Below are 17,620 nucleotides of genomic sequence, written 5' to 3'. Positions count from 1 at the left end.
TATATATATATATATATATATATATATATATATAGTAGCAGGAGTCATGGAACCTGGGCTATATTCCCAAATTCAGAGTACCTTCAATCTTTTTTCTGTTTTTGAAGTAGAAAGTAAATAAATGGCTCTCTAGACTTATTTTGCAGATCTAATGAGGTACATGAAACCTTTGTGAAACACAAAGTACTTAGATTTGTGTTTTTTTTGTTTTGTCTCTTTCTCACTAAGAATACCACCAAGACCACAGACTAAAAACGAACCACACTGAAGACCAATATTAGGTCTTAAGCATGCTTTAAAATAAAACCTATCTCTATATGAATTATGACCGAGTGATCTTTATCACACACTTGAAGCAATATAGTATTTTTTAAATGTTATGCAAACTTGTGACTGAGCATATGAGTGCACAAAGCCAGTTTATTCACTGTGTATTTCGGTCCACAAAATAGCCTTTATAATCTTTAGAGCAGACCTTTTGCCTGGAGCTGTCTTTAATAATATATTAAGCATTAAATGTAGGAGCATAGCACAAGCATATCAGTATTTTTTAACTGCCCTGAATTCCACATTCTTATGTACCTGCACTCCTTTCTTTGTTAAAGAAATATAATTTATTTAACTGCAGAATTTCTTATTCTCTTTGTTGTGTGTACACTTCCACATGGAATATATTTTGTTATCTTATTTTTAATTGGTAGTATCTCAATAGCTAATACTTCCATGCTCATTCCATCCTAGACTTGTAAGAGCTTCCTAAACTGTTATAAATAGAAAAAATATGTATGTACAAGTTAAATCTAAGCAATCATAGCCCCGTGGATAGTGACGCAGTTAGAAGTAGATGGCATGAAAAAGTAAGAAGCAGCATTGTGAACCGGTTCGACTTTAATAGGGGACAATGTCAAGAAGGATTTTTTTTTCCTTCAAGTCATGCTCAATACACTAGATGTTGTTCACTAAAATCTCAATTAGATGCCAAGATGGAGTACTGTGGGGCTCCCTAGATCAATTATGTGCAAGTCGATCACTGAGCAACCGTCAATAAAGTAATCAACGCTGAAATATATTCCACTTACAGCTTTTTGTTTCCAACACTCTGAGAGGTAACTGTAATCGTTATTCCCTTCAGCTCTGCCACTTGGAAGACTGACATAGGAACGGAGCGTCAGGAGGAAATGCCTTCCTCATTGGATGAATTGGGAGGTGGGTGGTTGAGTCTTAGAGGAGCAAGTCTGAGGAAACCTGATTATTTCTGCATCGCTGGTATATGTTACTATTCAAAAGTCATATAGTTAACTTCTCTAAAGAAGACCAAAAATGTTTGCAGCAAATTCAAAAGGTATCATGGAACCGGGTTACTCTCCCTAAAATTCTTTACCTTAATTTAACCAAGGTGTAGAATTATTTGGTATTAATATTTAAAATGATTTAAAATGACCAAAATGATGTTCTGTGCAGACCCTGACAATAACTTCTTGCTTTTGCAGATTCAGGAACTTGTGTCATCTCTTCTTTTTTTTTTTAACCTTTATTTATTTATTTTTGAGAGAGGGAGGGAAGGGAGGAGGGAGAGAGAGAGAGAGTGAGAAGGAGTCACAGAATCTGAAGCAGGCTCCAGGCTCTGAGCTGTCAGCACAGAGCCCAACGCGGGGCTCAAACTCACTAGCTATGAGATCTTGACCTGAGTGAAGTCAGGGACTTAACCCACTGAGTCACCCAGGCACCCTTTGAGCTACCCAGGTACCCCTTGTGTCATCTCTGCTTTAATTGGGGACACAACCAACTGAAAGGTGGCAAAGGTGATGGAATTTCACACCTCTGATTGGGTTATGTTATATGGTAAAGGCAATGAGATGTCACTCTCTGATTGTGTCTATAAGACTCTGTTCTAGATTCTTCTGCTGCTCTCAAAAGAGCAAGCATCCATGAAGTGAATTGCCTGTAGAGAGGGCCACATGGCAAGAAACAGAGACAGCATAGATGAGTTGGCAGCTAGTAAAAATGTGGAAACCCCAATCCCATAATTGCAAGAGGATAAATCTTGCTTGAGGGGATTGGGAAACAAGCCTTCGCAATTTGAGCATCTAGGTGAGTGTGCAGCATAATCAACAACTTGACTGCAACATGTGAGACCCGAGTACGGGATTTTCAGGTAAATTCTACCGAACTCATGACCCATGGGGAATGTGAAAAATAAATGTGTGTTGGTTTCAACCTCTAAGCTTGCCATTGAACATGCATATAATTTAAAGGAATAATTTCCACATATATGATTGATATCAAATATTTCTTATATAACAATGTTGCAACATAAAAGCAACTTTTTATGAATAGTGAATTTGCTTTATGACTGTTTCCTTTGAAATGAATTACTTTTTAAGTCAGCAAGCAGCCACTGCACAGTGTTTAGGAACATGAGCTCTGCCTTCCTGGAATTAAATCCCATGTCTTCTGCTTTCTAGCTGTGTTATTCTGAGCAATCCACTCTGAGCTTCAGTTCATCATCTGAAAACTAGATAATAATTTTATGAGTCTCACAGGCTCACTGTGAACACTGAATGAGTAAAAATCATGTCCTTTGTATTTTTTAAAGTACTGAAATAAGATTTTGTTTTTTCCAATATAATTGTACTGTAAAGAGTGTTATTTCTGCCAAAATAATTAGTCTTCTATGGGGAAATGCATAGCTCCTCCCATTATACCTAGAATTAATGTCAGGAATAGAACAGACTGTGGAATGATGAAAATTTGTAGATGTCCACAATTGAAAGAAAATAAATTCAATGAAAGAGGGAAAATACATTGAGAAACAGTCACAGATTCATTCCAGATAATTGGTAGCAGATTGCAGAAGTCCAAGAAAGAGATTCATTACCTGTAGTTAAAACAAAGTTCAATGTAATAGTTTTGGTTTAAAAAAGCTGTTAAAAGAATGGAAACTTTATTTAATAAGGATATGTAAACAGAACAGAGGAAGATTAGTAAAGGAGTAATTATTATGCCAATAGTAAAGTTTAAGGGAATTCTTTAAGGCAAAAGTCATAAAACACACTGATGGGAGGGAGGCGAAAGGGTGACTCCTCCAGGCACACATTTCACAGAAGGACACGAGACCGTCCTCACCTGCTCCTGGCTGGAGACTTTCTGTCCATTTCTTTATGATGTCCTATCAAAGGTACAAACTAAGTTTACTGACATTTTGTATTTCTAGTTTTTGCATACACTTTGAATAAGCAGTCTGTATATAAATCTATATAATATATAAACTGATTTGGGCAAACATATTTTATTGGATTCTCAATCAACTAATACAATTTACCCTGGGCATCAAGTTGTTCAATGGATTAGCCCATAGTGAATTTTCATTAGCTTTATCTCTCAGGCATAAACATTTTACTCAAGGTCCTTGCACCCAAACTGAGGCGATGTATTTGGCACAGTGTCCTTGATTTAAGTAGACATTATGGGGGCACCTGGGTGGCTCAGTCGGTTAAACCTCCGGCTTCGGCTCAGGTCAGATCTCACATTGGTGGATTCGAGCCCCACATCAGGCTCTGTGCTGACAACTAGCTCAGAGCCTGGAGCCTGCTTCTGGTTCTGTGCCTCCTTCTCTCTCTGCCCCTCCCCTTCTCATGCTCTGTCTCTCTCTGTATCAAAAATAAATAAAACATTTAAAAAATAAGTAGACATTATGTTTAGTTACTTTTTCAATGACTACATTTGACTTAATTGCCTATTAAATGATTATATTCAGTAGACAAAATGGAATATCAGGATCCTCTGAGTCAAGATTTCTTTTTCTTTTGAGTGAAGAGGATAGCTTAGTGTTTTACTATGAAGGTTAAACAGTTATAAAAAATCAACTTCAGAAGAATATAAGCTTCTGGTAAAAAACAAAGCAAACTCCAATCCATTTGACATTACCTAGAGGCAAAGCTAGATGATGAGCAGGAAAAGGGGTACTTACCATAATTTTAAAAGAAACTTCAGGTTTTGAAATTTTTAAAGCTTTATATTGTTGTAATAAATCATAAAAATACAACTTACAAATCTCAGTAAACATGACCTTTTCTTAAGGATTTGTAAATATCACTCTATTTTTCTCTGTCATTCTTCTCTAATTTGGAAAGATAAATAGAGTACAAATATTGCCTAGATATTGAACCAACTAGTCATTAGGATTTAGAATCCCAGTGGCTTTTCCCCTGCATAGCCAACACTTTCTAATAATTTTATATGCTTTCAGTCAAATGCTCCCAATGTAATAACATTGCATTTATTTTTTTATTTGTATAATGAGATTTTTATTTTGAATGTTTAATCTGCCTATATTAAAACATGATATATGTAATTGGCTTAATTATTTATGAAAGACCTCAGAAATAATTTTCTGAAATAAAATAACATGGGCACAATTGTGTATATATATACATGCGTACATATATATTTTTTAAGTTTATTTATTTTGAGAGAGAAAGAGCACACTAATGGGGGAGGGGCAGAGAGTGAGGGAAAGAGTGAATCCCAAGCAGGTTCCACACTGTCAGCGCAGACAATGACGTAGGGCTCCATCTCATGAACTATTAGACTTCAACAGAAATCAAGTCAAATGCTTAACTGACTGAGCCATCCAGGCGCCTCCCCCTGCCCCAATGTGTACATATTTTAAAACACTGCTGTTTATAGTCTCTTTTCTGGGTATATTTACCTGTCATAAAATTTCATCTTAATTGATGCTATTATTCCAATGTGAAATGTGGGCAATACTACTTTTTGAACCATATGATATTAGAATTCTGACATTTCATGGGGCTAAATATTTTTAAAACATTTATGGCAAATTTCAGTGAATTATATCAGATCTGGTCTATTCAACTTAATGATTTTGCCAGATTGTAATATATACCAGGAAGATGCAATAAAGTAGTTTCTAGATAAGTATTCATACATTATAGAAATAGATATATACATACATACAAACATGCATATATACAGATGGACAGATAGATATTTGGCAGTAGGAAACCATTCTTGTATTCTCTAAATAGTCACGTAATTAAAGAAACCAAATCTAAAAAATAATCCCAAAGAGAACTGACAGATTATTTTGAAAGAAAAAAATAGCCTTACCAGTGAAGGGAATGAGTACAGTCAACATTTATTGAGTGTTAATTACAGGTCAGTATTTCTATTAAGAAATTCATAGGTATTGGAGATTTTGCTACTTGTATATTTACATGCATAACATCTTACATACATTTTTAAGTAGTGTTATTAATTTTCAAAATAATGTATAGTAGGCATATTCAAAATACTAAACATAGTTCACTTATTGTTTATTCCCCCAATCCTATCAAGTACTGATGCTGTGTTATTCAGTGAGTGAGCAAGAGAAATATTTCCTGTTCCATGGAGCTTCAAATCTAATAGGGAATATACTTGCGAATTTCTAAACATGTATTCATTTATTTATTCATTTAACAAATGTAAATAATTTTAATGCTGGTATATCTTAAATAGCTTTAAAATATTTTCAATATGGACATTCATTACAGATATTTGCATTTGAAATAGAAACAATTGTGGCAGACAATTGTGTGTACAATTGTGGTGATACAAATATATGTATATTGATATATATGGTTTTATATGTGTGTTATTAATATATTTTAATTGTTATTCACGATTTGTTTTCTGAAGTACATTTATGGCATTTTATGCATAATTAACTCTACTTCAATAACAGGAATGGGGATAGTAATTAGGGAAGACAATATCAGAGCAGTGTGTAATCTATATGTTTTGCTGCATTTGCCATGAAAACTTGATTGTCACTTCTCTGTGAACAGTGGTATGGAAAATATGTATTAAATCTGCATATTAAATTTGAAAGGACAAAAGGTCATTTACTGAAAGTGTAGCATTAACATAACCCCCAAACCATGAATCGATGGTTCCTGTAATGACAAATCAGTTAGTTGTATGTCGATGTTAGTAAATAATATTGGAGATATATGTTGCTAAAAATAATATATTTAATTTCCTGAATTTTTAAAAAGAAATTAATTTTGCTTCAAGAAGTATGTTTTCTGTATGGAAGACAGTTCTTTGTTTACTAATCTGTTCATTTATTCCTTTATGAAGGTGAATTTTTCCAATGTATTAAATATGCCTCAACATGCAAATCAATTATTTTTCAGTAAAAGAGATACATTTTTGACATCTAAATGATTGGTTTTTAGAAAACTGATTAAATACATGACTAACCATATCATAGGGTCATTGAAAATACATTATATATTGTGCTAATACTATTTATTGATAAATTATTTTCTTGATAAATTATCATTAGTTGAAATAGCCTTATTGCTATGTATAACAGTAGTTGTCACATTTTTTGTCACCTTATTTGATTGGTTTAAAATGTTTAACTCTTGTGTATAAGTTCATATCAGTGTCTATAGAGTCAGTTATTTTGTGCTTAGTTTTATATTTTATGTATAGTTGACAAACAGTGTTATATTAGTTTCAGGTGTAAAGCGTACTGAATCAATAATTCTATAAATTGCACAATGCTCACCATCAGGGTAGTTACCGTCTGTCACCACACAATCTTATTTCAGTATTATTGACTGCATTCCCTATGCTATGCTTTTTATCTCTGTGACATTTATGTTAAAACTGAAGGTCTGTACCTCTTAATCCATTCACCTATTTCAACCATTCTCCCACCCACCGCCCCTCTGGCAACCACCAGCTTGTTCTCTGTATTTATTCTATGTATTTATGTTTTTTGTATGTTCATTTGTTTTGTTTTTTCAGATGTCACATAAAGTGAAATTTGATGGTATTTGTCTTTCTCTAACAGTTCATGTAAGCATGATAACTTCTAGGTCTCTCCATGTTATCACAGTAGCAAGATTTCATTCTTTTTAATGGCACAGTGGAAAAGAGTGTGGAGATTCCTCAAAACCTTAAAAACAGAAATATCATAGGATCAAAGAAAAAGAAAATACTGTTTTGAAAAGATACATTTGGGGTGGGGTGCCTGGGTGGTTCAGTTGGTTAAGAGTCAGGCTCTGGATTTTGGCTCAGGTCATGATTTCACGGTTGATGGTATCAAACTCTGAGTTGGGCTTTGGGGTAACAGTACAGAGCATACTTGGGATTCTCTCTCTGTCTTTCTATGCCCCTCTTCTTCCACGTGCTCTTTCTCTCAAAATGAATAAACTTGTCAAAAAAATAAAGATACATGCACCCCTATGTTTAGTCAGGTATTATTTCAATATGCATATATTTTAAATGTCAGTTAATATAGGTGTATATGTATATAATTCTTCCTTTATTTACATTCATAGTAAATACATCTATATTTGTGTGTGTGGCATTGTAGGAATGGCACAGATTTGCAATTATAAAACCAAAGTTTTCTTTGAAATAATGATGGTTTTATTTTCATTGATTGCAAGGTGTTTGCAACAATTGCTAACAAGAGCAAATCTATAGAGGATGTGGGAATATCAATATGCTTTTTAGTCACAAATAATGAAGATGTATATCCAAGGTTCACTGAGTTTCTGAAAAGTATTTCTCAGCTCTCAGAGCGATTAGAACTACAGTAAAACCAGTTTTGGTTGATTAGATTGAAATGACAATATTAAATGAAAGAAGATAGTAATTTATAAGATTCCTTCAATATATACTGTATTTTGCAATGATATAAACTATATTTTAATGGTATATACAATGGTATCTATGTCTGTATTTATCTACCACCTATCTATCTCTATATTTTGTACTTATTATAATTTTTTCCACATTGTTTTTTCTTCTCCTAAACTGCCATATAGTTGAGTTGTCAATATGATATTCTCAGACTAAGTAAAATGGAACCCTAACAAAATACTTATATAACTCAAGCAACAACAACATGAAAAGTCTTACTAATTAAGGAAGAGAGAGATGTAGGAAAATTAATGTTTTCAGAATCACTGACTCCCCAATTTTATTTCTTTATTTCATGACTCAATGCTTAGTAACCATAGGCAATGAAGTTTATGTACAAAAAATAGACTGAGAGAGCTGATATTGTATTTCCAATTACAGTGTTATTTCTAATTTTAAAGTATCTTGTTAAGGGCACGTAACAATAACCGTTTTAGTTATTAAATGACAGCAATACTTCTAAGAAGATTAGCTTTAAATAAATTCTTCTGAGACATACTATTAAATTAAGAATACATTAGCATATAATATTCAAGCATGTAAACCATAGATTTACATTTCTCCACCTACTTCTACAAAACTGACATTTATAATTTAGAACTTTCTCAAGAAATAATTAGGCTATTTTAGAATTTTATCATAACTTGGATATGTTCAACTTTTATGAACATAATTTTGAAATATCTTGCATGTAAAAATTCATATTATATTGCCATCAGCAAATCAGTTTGGACTATTTAGAAACTCTGCTCTCATCAAAATTACTACTCCTTCTCTTATTTTCCTGTTGAAGTATCATATTAGTATAAACTCTCTTTATAGGAAACTAGACATGAATAAAAGAATTGTTTTCTTTATTCTATATTTGCTCCCTTTTAAGGGTGATATGATTTCCTACAAACTAAGTTTTAAATCAGATCACCTTAAGGCAAAGTGCAGAATGTACATGGATGTTGTCTCTATTTAGACATTTACTGAACCATTACCTAAGGGGATGTAGGAAATGGGCAGTGAAGAGTGGGCCTCATTTAACAGTATAGATTTAGATTAGGTCTATTAGAGACACTACATATAGAGAATATGCAGAGGAATTTTATATTTGCAAGTCTTTGGGAATAAAAATAGTCTGCACGCAAAGTTTCTGGGCTGAGTTGAAAGTAAATGGAAGAAGAGAAGGGACTAGTATTAGATTCTTTCACGAATCTAATGATGGAAAAATGACATGCATAGGCTACATTGTGTCCCTTTTTCTTTGGTGGGCTTTCATTGGAATTTTGGCTTTTTTCTTTCAAATATTGATTTATTAGAAATTCTTCAGCTACATTTGTATTCCTCAAAGATTGTAGTAATGCCTTTCCCCTTATAGAAATTCTGTTAACAATAGTAGCTAAAAGTTTTGCTTGTCTTATTGGTGATGATTGTGTCTGAAATTTAGAGAGCATTTAGTATATTTTATTTTCAATATTTTTGGCCAAGGAACTTTTCAAGTTTTGAAATACTTGAAATGTTTTCTGTTTTTAAATACATGTGTACTACCTATGACCAGGAGTAATGTGACAACAGATTAATTTATTGGTTGTTTTTCTCAAGATCAGAACTTGATGATATTATCATCATGTAAAAGTCATTTTTGAAGAAGTATATTCAGCACATATTTAATATCCTCACATACACATTCCAATGTCAAGATAGTCTCTTGTTCAGGAGTGACTATGATCACTAAAACTTCCCAACAGGTCCATTAAGATGTCCTTAGACTAAAAAGAAGAGGAGGTAGACTGACATCCTTAAGGCAAAGACAGTTTCAGTTGCTTTTAAGTTTTATGGATATTTTCATGTTAAATTTCTTCTTCCTTGCTGAATGTCAAAGAATTTAGGACTTGTCCATGTAACTGACAAGATCCTAATGTATTTTAGAAGAAAACTATCAGTTCCACCTGTAAACCTCTCTGTTGCCCACATATGAGTTTATTCTCTTTAGAACAGAGTCAGGTCTGATTCGAAAGCCTTTGATAACTGAACAAGAACATCATCTTCTTACCTGTGGGATCGCAGGCATGAAACTGATACTTCATTCAACAATAACAAATATCTGCACAGCAAACACTTGTACCACAAGCAAGGCTGTCTTTGTAGATAAACAGAGACTGTCTTTGTTGTTGTTAGCTAGTTAACGCTTCTCAGTTTATTTTCCATTTCTGCTTTAATTTCCAGCAGGCATTTATTAGCAAATTAAGAGCCAGACTACTGATACTTATTACTTACATTACTTTTTTTAATTGTTTAAGTTGCTTTTATCTTTATTCTGTTTCACCTTATATTTATTTGTATAAACCCTATCAAATCTTTTTGGGTATAGATTTTATACACACACCACACACACACACACACACACACACACACACACACACGCATGTGTGGTATTCTCTCGGAAAGAGTCAATATAAGGTAAAATAATATACTCAATGCTGAAGGAAAATAAACCTACAGAGAAGAGCTCTTTTCTACATATCTTTGAAAATGGATATATTAATCACCGTAAGAATGAAAGTCATAGGGGAGGAAGGAGTATGTTAGAAACTAAGATGGGAGATGACAGGAAATCATTAGAAAAATCAATATGTTTAAATGATGAAAGATCAAAGCATCATATTGCTATGAAATATACAAATATCAAGTATAGGAGTTTCATTTTCAAAAAGCAGTGTTATTATACTCTGGAGGAAAACACAGGATCAGGGTATAAAACGTGGTAATAGGGAACCTAAGTGAAATTTAGTGTTTTCCAGTAAGTGGATATGATGCTGAGTTCCAGGAAATAAGGAAAATTATGATGGATTATAGAATTCCATTTGAGAGTATTGCTAATAGCAGTTCATTATAAAATCTGTATCTTTATGTGGGACTGTGCATATGTGGTACATGTTTATGCATGTGATTATGCAGGAAAAAGAGAGAGATATCTAATTTTGTGAAGTTTTACAACTCTTCTAATATTTAAAAAATAAAATTCAATATGCATATATTCTAAACCAGTGACTCCAATTCCAGGAACTTACCTAAGAGAAATTAATAGACATATAGACATAGTTATGTAATCTTTATAATAGCTTACTTCTAATAACTCTAAACTAGGAACAACCCAGGTATACACCACGAACATGAAAATAGATAAGCAAGTTATGGCTTTATTGGCATAAAACTTAATTAATTTTTTATGTTCTAAATTTATGCATTTCAATAAAATTTACCTAAAAACTATAAACAGATATTAATTCTAATTAATCATACAAATTCTGCGGCATTTTGAAGTGAGGTGTACAGTTGCCTGAAACTTAATAATACATATTGATAGTGGCTACAGAGAAGGATTTGTGTGGCATAAAACAAATATGACAAAATGCTAATAATTATAGAATTCAAGTTGTTGGAATATGTTTATCTACTGTACAATTATTTCTAATTCTATCTATGTTTCAAATAATAATAATAAAATCTGAGAGATAAAGGAAAATAATGACAGAAGAAATACAATCTTTTATGTCTGCATGTATATTTATTCCTATATACATCTGATAGATATAACAAGAAGCAATCTTAATTGTTTTTCACAAATTAGATAATAAAAAATATAAGGTCAGCAAAACATATTAAACTTTAGAAAATATATAATAATTCTTAAGTATTTAGGGTTGACATGCCTTATTTTATACAACTGTCTTTGAAATGCTTGAAGTGGTACCTTCTGTGTACCGGTCATGTCTACTAGTTACCTAAAGTGAGCCTTCTGAGCACAGTCTCCTCTACGAGTTATCAAAAGTGGGGCCTTCTGTGTGTCACTTTAGGAATGATCAGAACAAGCCTTCCCACATTCAAGGTATATATTAGCCTCCACAAGGCCTGGAACACAAAGCCCTGAGGGAGATCACTGTACGGGCACAGACAAGAAGGAGGACCCAAGATGGAGTCCGTGCTGTCAGCACTCCCACTGCATAGGACCCATAGAATATTTGGCAAAATAAAAATATTCTGGAAATGAAGCAAGAATGCAACCTTACCGATGAGAAGTTAGACAAAATTAAAAATAAAAGATAACAAGAAAATACCAAATATTTGGAAATCAAGTGGAATATTTATATATAGCCAACAGCTTAAACACACACAAAATGAAAATTATAGAATGTTTTGTGCTCAGTGAAACTTAAAATATAGCATTTATAAACATTTTATGCCAACTATGTGTATTTAGAGGAACATTATATATATATGTTTTTAAAATTGTATGTATGTATATGAAATCAATATTTTATTATTTCAATGTTTTCTATATGTATATAAAATAGACATATATGTACAATATATATGAAATCATATATATAGTACACATATAAATTAAAGAATAATTATATCACTACTTATGTTTATTAATGTTCATTGTTAAAGAAAAATTATTTAAGGAAAAATGATTTAAATTGCAATAATGGGATCAAGGAAATAAATAGAGAAGGGATGTTTATCAAGAGCAGGCATATGGATGGCATGACAGAGTCTCAGTGACGTTGATTTCTTGACCTTGCTTAGTTTTAAATGTATGTCCATTTTATTTTCAAATAATTCATTTAGCTATGTTCTCTTGATTTGTGTGCTTTTCTGAAAATATGCTACATTATATGAAACAATAATCCAAACTAGGCCATTTTGATTTTTCCCCCTATAACTTTTCAATCTCCTCCCACCCCCCAGATTGGGAAAAGCAGATCTCAGCTCCAGTGTCAGGGGATTTGGAGTGGGTTGGGGCTTGCACTGTGTTGGGGTGCCTCGTATTCACAGTCATGATCATGAGACATCAGTTTTTTACATTCTGCCATGTAAAGGCAAGGAAGAAACCCTAAATGAGCACCAGTTCAGCTAGGGAAACACTGAGATCCAATCAGGATGGGGAGAGAAGTAGGTTAAAAAGAAGCTGGACCTAAGTTTTTTTGCTTATTTGTTTTTTAACTATGAAAAAAGCTCTATTCTATTGCCTGTCTCAAGACTGGAGATACCAGGAGAACAACAGACCCTTATAAAACAGAAATATTTGTATTCATCTTGCAAAAAGTTAGCACTCCTGAAGTTGGGGTGGCTTTAATTCTGCTTCTGATTGGGTTGTATTGGCTAATTCCTGTCAAGTCATGGCTAATCTGGAACTCTGTATGTCAATTTCATCTCTTCTCTCCTATTCGACCCTTCTACCTAACAAGTATTTTCCCTATGTTTAGAACAATGTATACCACATCACTTCATGGCTAATAATCCTTAATATGCTCTCATGGAAACTCCTATCTATTTTCCTATGATGAAAATTGGAATAATGTTGACTAAAATATTCATGTAAGACTTTCTATAATTTGGAATACATGTGAGCTCCATCATCACTGCCACCACCAGCACCATCATCATTATCATCATCATGTCAAAGACATTCATAGTCCCGTTCCTAAATCAGGCTCTGTTCTGAATGCTCAATTAATCTTTAGAACAGGTCTATTAGGTGGATACTATCATAACCCCCATATGCACATGAAGAAACTCAGGCAGAAAGTGTTGACTTTCCTTGATAACAGAGCTAATAAATGCTGACTTAATTTAAACTAAGGTACCCTAGCTCAACATATGATTTTAGCTATTTTGTTATACCGCTTTTTATAAATGCAGAATACAGATATACCCAAATATATGCATTTTCTTTCATTGACTGTCACCTAACTTAATTTTTTCAGTTAGGATCTCTGAGTTAGTTCATCTAATATATCCTAATTTTAGACTTCATTAATTAAAAGAAAGAATCTTTGATCTTTAACTAAAGAAAAATAACCAGAAAAATAACCAAAAATATTTTTTTAAATAGAAAAAGATAACCAAAAAGTGATTAAATCTTTACTGACTAGCTGTTTGCCTTTTACCCTTTAATACGTGGCAAATGCCTGACTTCAGACACCTGCTCATTGACTTCCCAGTTGTATAAGCTTGTGCAAGTTACACAAACTTTCATAACTTGATTTCCCCTTATATAGAGTTTATTTAATAATCCCTGTTGCAGAGGAAAGTATTAAAAAATAACAAGTAAAACACATAAAAGTCGTCATACAGTGGTTGAAAGAGGGAAACAGAGCCAAAGGGAGAAAACTGTTAAAAGATAAATTAAAATATATTTAAAAATTAAGTTTATTTGAGCAAAAGTGAATTCGAATTGGGCAGCATCCAATCCAGCAGACAGAAAGAAGCTTGGAGAAGCTATACAAAATGAAAGATTTTTATGTTTCTCCTCTTTCTCATTCTGGAACCATTTATTTTACTTTCCTTACTTGCTTTTCATACATAGTTGTTTCCTTTCACTCTTATTATTTCTAAGTAGTTATAATTAAAGATATTAATTAGAATTCTTAAATCTTGGGCCACCTGGGTAGCTCAGTCGAATAAGTGTCCAACTTTGGCTCAGGTCATGATCTCTCGGTTTGTGGGTTCAAGCCCCGCATCAGGCTCTGTGCTGACAGCTAGCTCAGATCCTGCAGCCTATTTCAGATTCTGTGTCTCCCTCTCTCTATGATCCTACCCTGATCATGCTGTCTCTCTCTGTCTTTCAAAAATAAATAAGAAAAACAGAAAAAAATTTTTAGAATTCTTAACTCTTAGAATCCTTAATTCCTTATGAAAACTAAGAAGTAAGCAACTCTGGACTGTGTTACTAAACTAGCCTTCTATGGATTGGAAAATTTATAAATACATTTCAAAATTTTTAGAGGTATGGACTTCCTCATAGTAAATTTTGGTAAAGAAAACCATGTTTTCTAATAGACCCAAATAACTTTAGTTCTTCTGTAAAAGGAAGCCAAAGGTGGACAAAAAAAACCTGTGTTCTATAGTTAATACTTCAGTTACTTGAAATTGATCTGGTTAGTTTTCAAATATCCAGAGCATTTAATTTATCTCAGTGTAACTTTAAGGCTTCAGGTTACCAAAAAAGATTTTGGAAACTACTTTTTTAAAGAGGCTCTATTCCCAACATGGGACTCAAATTCATACTCCTGAGATGCTTTACCTACTGAGCCAGCCAGGGATCCCTAGAAACTATTTTTAAGTAGACATACCATAAAACATATTTGTTGTTGGAAAGTTTATTTAAATTTCACTTATCTTACTTACTTCTATTTAATTTACTTGTTCTTAATAATTATCACAATTTCACATCAAATAGCTAAACATCATCATAAGTTATCTTTCTTTCTGAAAGATTGTATAACAGATATGAGCTTATTTGACTTTTAGCAAACCCATGGTAGAATAAAAGTATTATGTTTAATGCTGATAACCCTAAAGCCATGCCTGATCTAATTAAGCCAATAAACTTTAGCTCGCTTTTATTTATTTCTCCTAATTCATGCAAAATTGAAAACCATTTCAGTTTGTTTTTTATATTTCTGGGAGTAGACTTGATTTACATAAACTTGTTTGTCTTTAAGCCAATTAAATAGAGCTCTTTACTAATTACTTTTGGCAATATCACCCAGAGGTAGAAAAAAAGTCATACATCTCCGACATACCTACATAGATATAAACATATAGACAGACATAAAGGAGATCTTATAGCTTTTGTTTAAAAAAATTAGTCATGAGACAGTAATGAAAATGGGAAGCTCACTAATTTACAAAAGAACAGTTATATTCAAATTATATTTCTGGCAGATGGAGTTAGTAACATGGAGTGAGTTAAGATTACCTGCTCAAATAACTTTTTACTAATAACTGTGAAAGAGACTTTTCATGGGCCTAGCCTTCAAATTAAAGTTTCCTCTTTGCCCCCTTTCTTCCTGCTTCTCTTTCCTCTTTCTCCTTCCCCTTTTCCTCCTCCTCCTAGTTCTCCTCCTCCTTCTTCTTCTTCTTGTTTATTTATTTTTAAGGAAGGCAGAGAGAAAGTGAGGGAGGGACAGAGAGAGAGAGAGAGAGAGAGAGAGAGAGAGAGAGAGAAGAGAGAGAATTCCAAGCAGACTCCACAATGACAGAAAGAACCATGAAATCATTATCTGGGCTGAAATCAAGAGTCAGATGTTTGACTGAGACACCCATATCCCCCACCCCGACCCCTGGACCTTCTGATAAGAAAGAAAGCTAGGTAGAATACTGAATTCTCAAAAGGCACAGAGAAAGAAAGCAATTTCTACCAAGAGTTACTTTTGTTCCCTAAATCCAGATCTTTTACAATATCTGAAAACCTATTGACATGTTCTGGGGGAGGTTTTGGGTTTGGTAAAAAGGATAAATAGACTTTGAATTGTTTCTGGAGTTGTATTTCTGTTTTTATAAAAATTCATCTTATAAGACAAGTACAGTTATTTTTAATTCCTCAAAGATTTGGGTTCCAAATCTTTGGAGGCTGATTCACCCATCTAACTACATTATCTTCAGTTTACTTCTTTATATCAGGAAGATCTTCAACTACGATGGAAATAAAAGATTTCTGTGTTCTAAAGTTAGAGCTGTGTGCCTCTGGAATGCTTTAGTAAATTTTTCATAAAGTATTTAGAATATTTTTCTTTCTCTTTAGGGACATAGTTTCATTTTAGCTTAGGCAGAAGACCTTATAAGAACTTCCTATAAGGTTCTGAATATCAGCTTCCTATTTGGCCCACTTCTGACCATACAGCTACTTAATTCTTTTTTTATTTTTTGAATATCTTCTATGGTTTCAACTGAGACAAACAGTAAAATATTCCTGGCAGTGTTGACCAACTCCATGGATGTAAGAGGCATCTCCAATGAGAGTACACAAAGATACAACTCTCCCAGGATCCAGAGCTATTCCCAAAGACCACCAAAAGAAATAGATTTAGACAATTCTCCTGCAAGAGCAGTCAGTAGGACCCTAGCTGCAAATAGAATGCAATCCACATCTCTGACCAGTCATATCTAGCTGCAAATGGTATAAAACCCACATTTTTGTCTGGCCATATTTTGTGAGCTTCCAACCTGATAGTTCCTAAGCCAAGTTTTCAGAACACAAAATGAGCCAAACAAGAAGACAGTAGCTGTCTCTGAGAGAGAAAGGCTCAACAACATTTGGGTCCCTAAATACAAAATCATGAGGTAATTCAAAGATCTAATTCTTACTAGTTTTTTTTTCTGCCAGTCTGAATTTGGAGAGGAAGGGACAATGTAATATTTTACCTTCATCTCTCAACTAATCACAACAGATAGAGATCTAGGAGCACTGACTTTGATAAGAATTCTCACTGATTGCCAGCTTCTGCTGCTTTTCCTAGGATTCCATCTGCAGGCTCTGGACTGAGTGGGGTGAGCTATTGGGGTCATTTTTGTCACCAAAAATTATAGAGGACGAAAAAGAATTTTCCCATTACCCTTTACAGTGAGGGCTTGACTGAGATCACTTTTTCTCTAGGGCATCACATAAACGAATAAACTTATTCAGTTAATTCTCCACTGTGGCCACTGTAACTCAAGTTTAACTCTAATAAGGTCAACTTGCTTGTTTAGGCACAAAACCACATTTCATTCACCTGATGCCTTGCAATAGACCATCCAGGCTGACCTAGACTAAGTCTGGTTTTTAAGTAGGACCTAGTACAACTCCAGTAGATCCAAACCCAGTTTGGAAACAGGGATGCTCAAACAGAGTCTGAAAGCTCACAAAGCAAAAATTATGGAGACAGGATCTGAGAGGGACTTACCTACCACCTCCAGTGGGAGCAAGAAAGCAAGGAGCTCAAGTGACTGGTTGCTTGCTGTTCCTATCGACCATTATGGTCTCCTTTGGTCTCCTTTTCTGACACCAGAACTGTTAAAAGATAAATTGAGAAATATTAGAACTTTTTAAAGTTTATTTCAGTAAAAGTTG

This window comes from Suricata suricatta, chromosome 9, assembly GCF_006229205.1.
Source record: "Suricata suricatta isolate VVHF042 chromosome 9, meerkat_22Aug2017_6uvM2_HiC, whole genome shotgun sequence".
Lineage (NCBI taxonomy): Eukaryota > Metazoa > Chordata > Mammalia > Carnivora > Herpestidae > Suricata > Suricata suricatta.
This window is presented reverse-complemented; position numbering follows the sequence as displayed.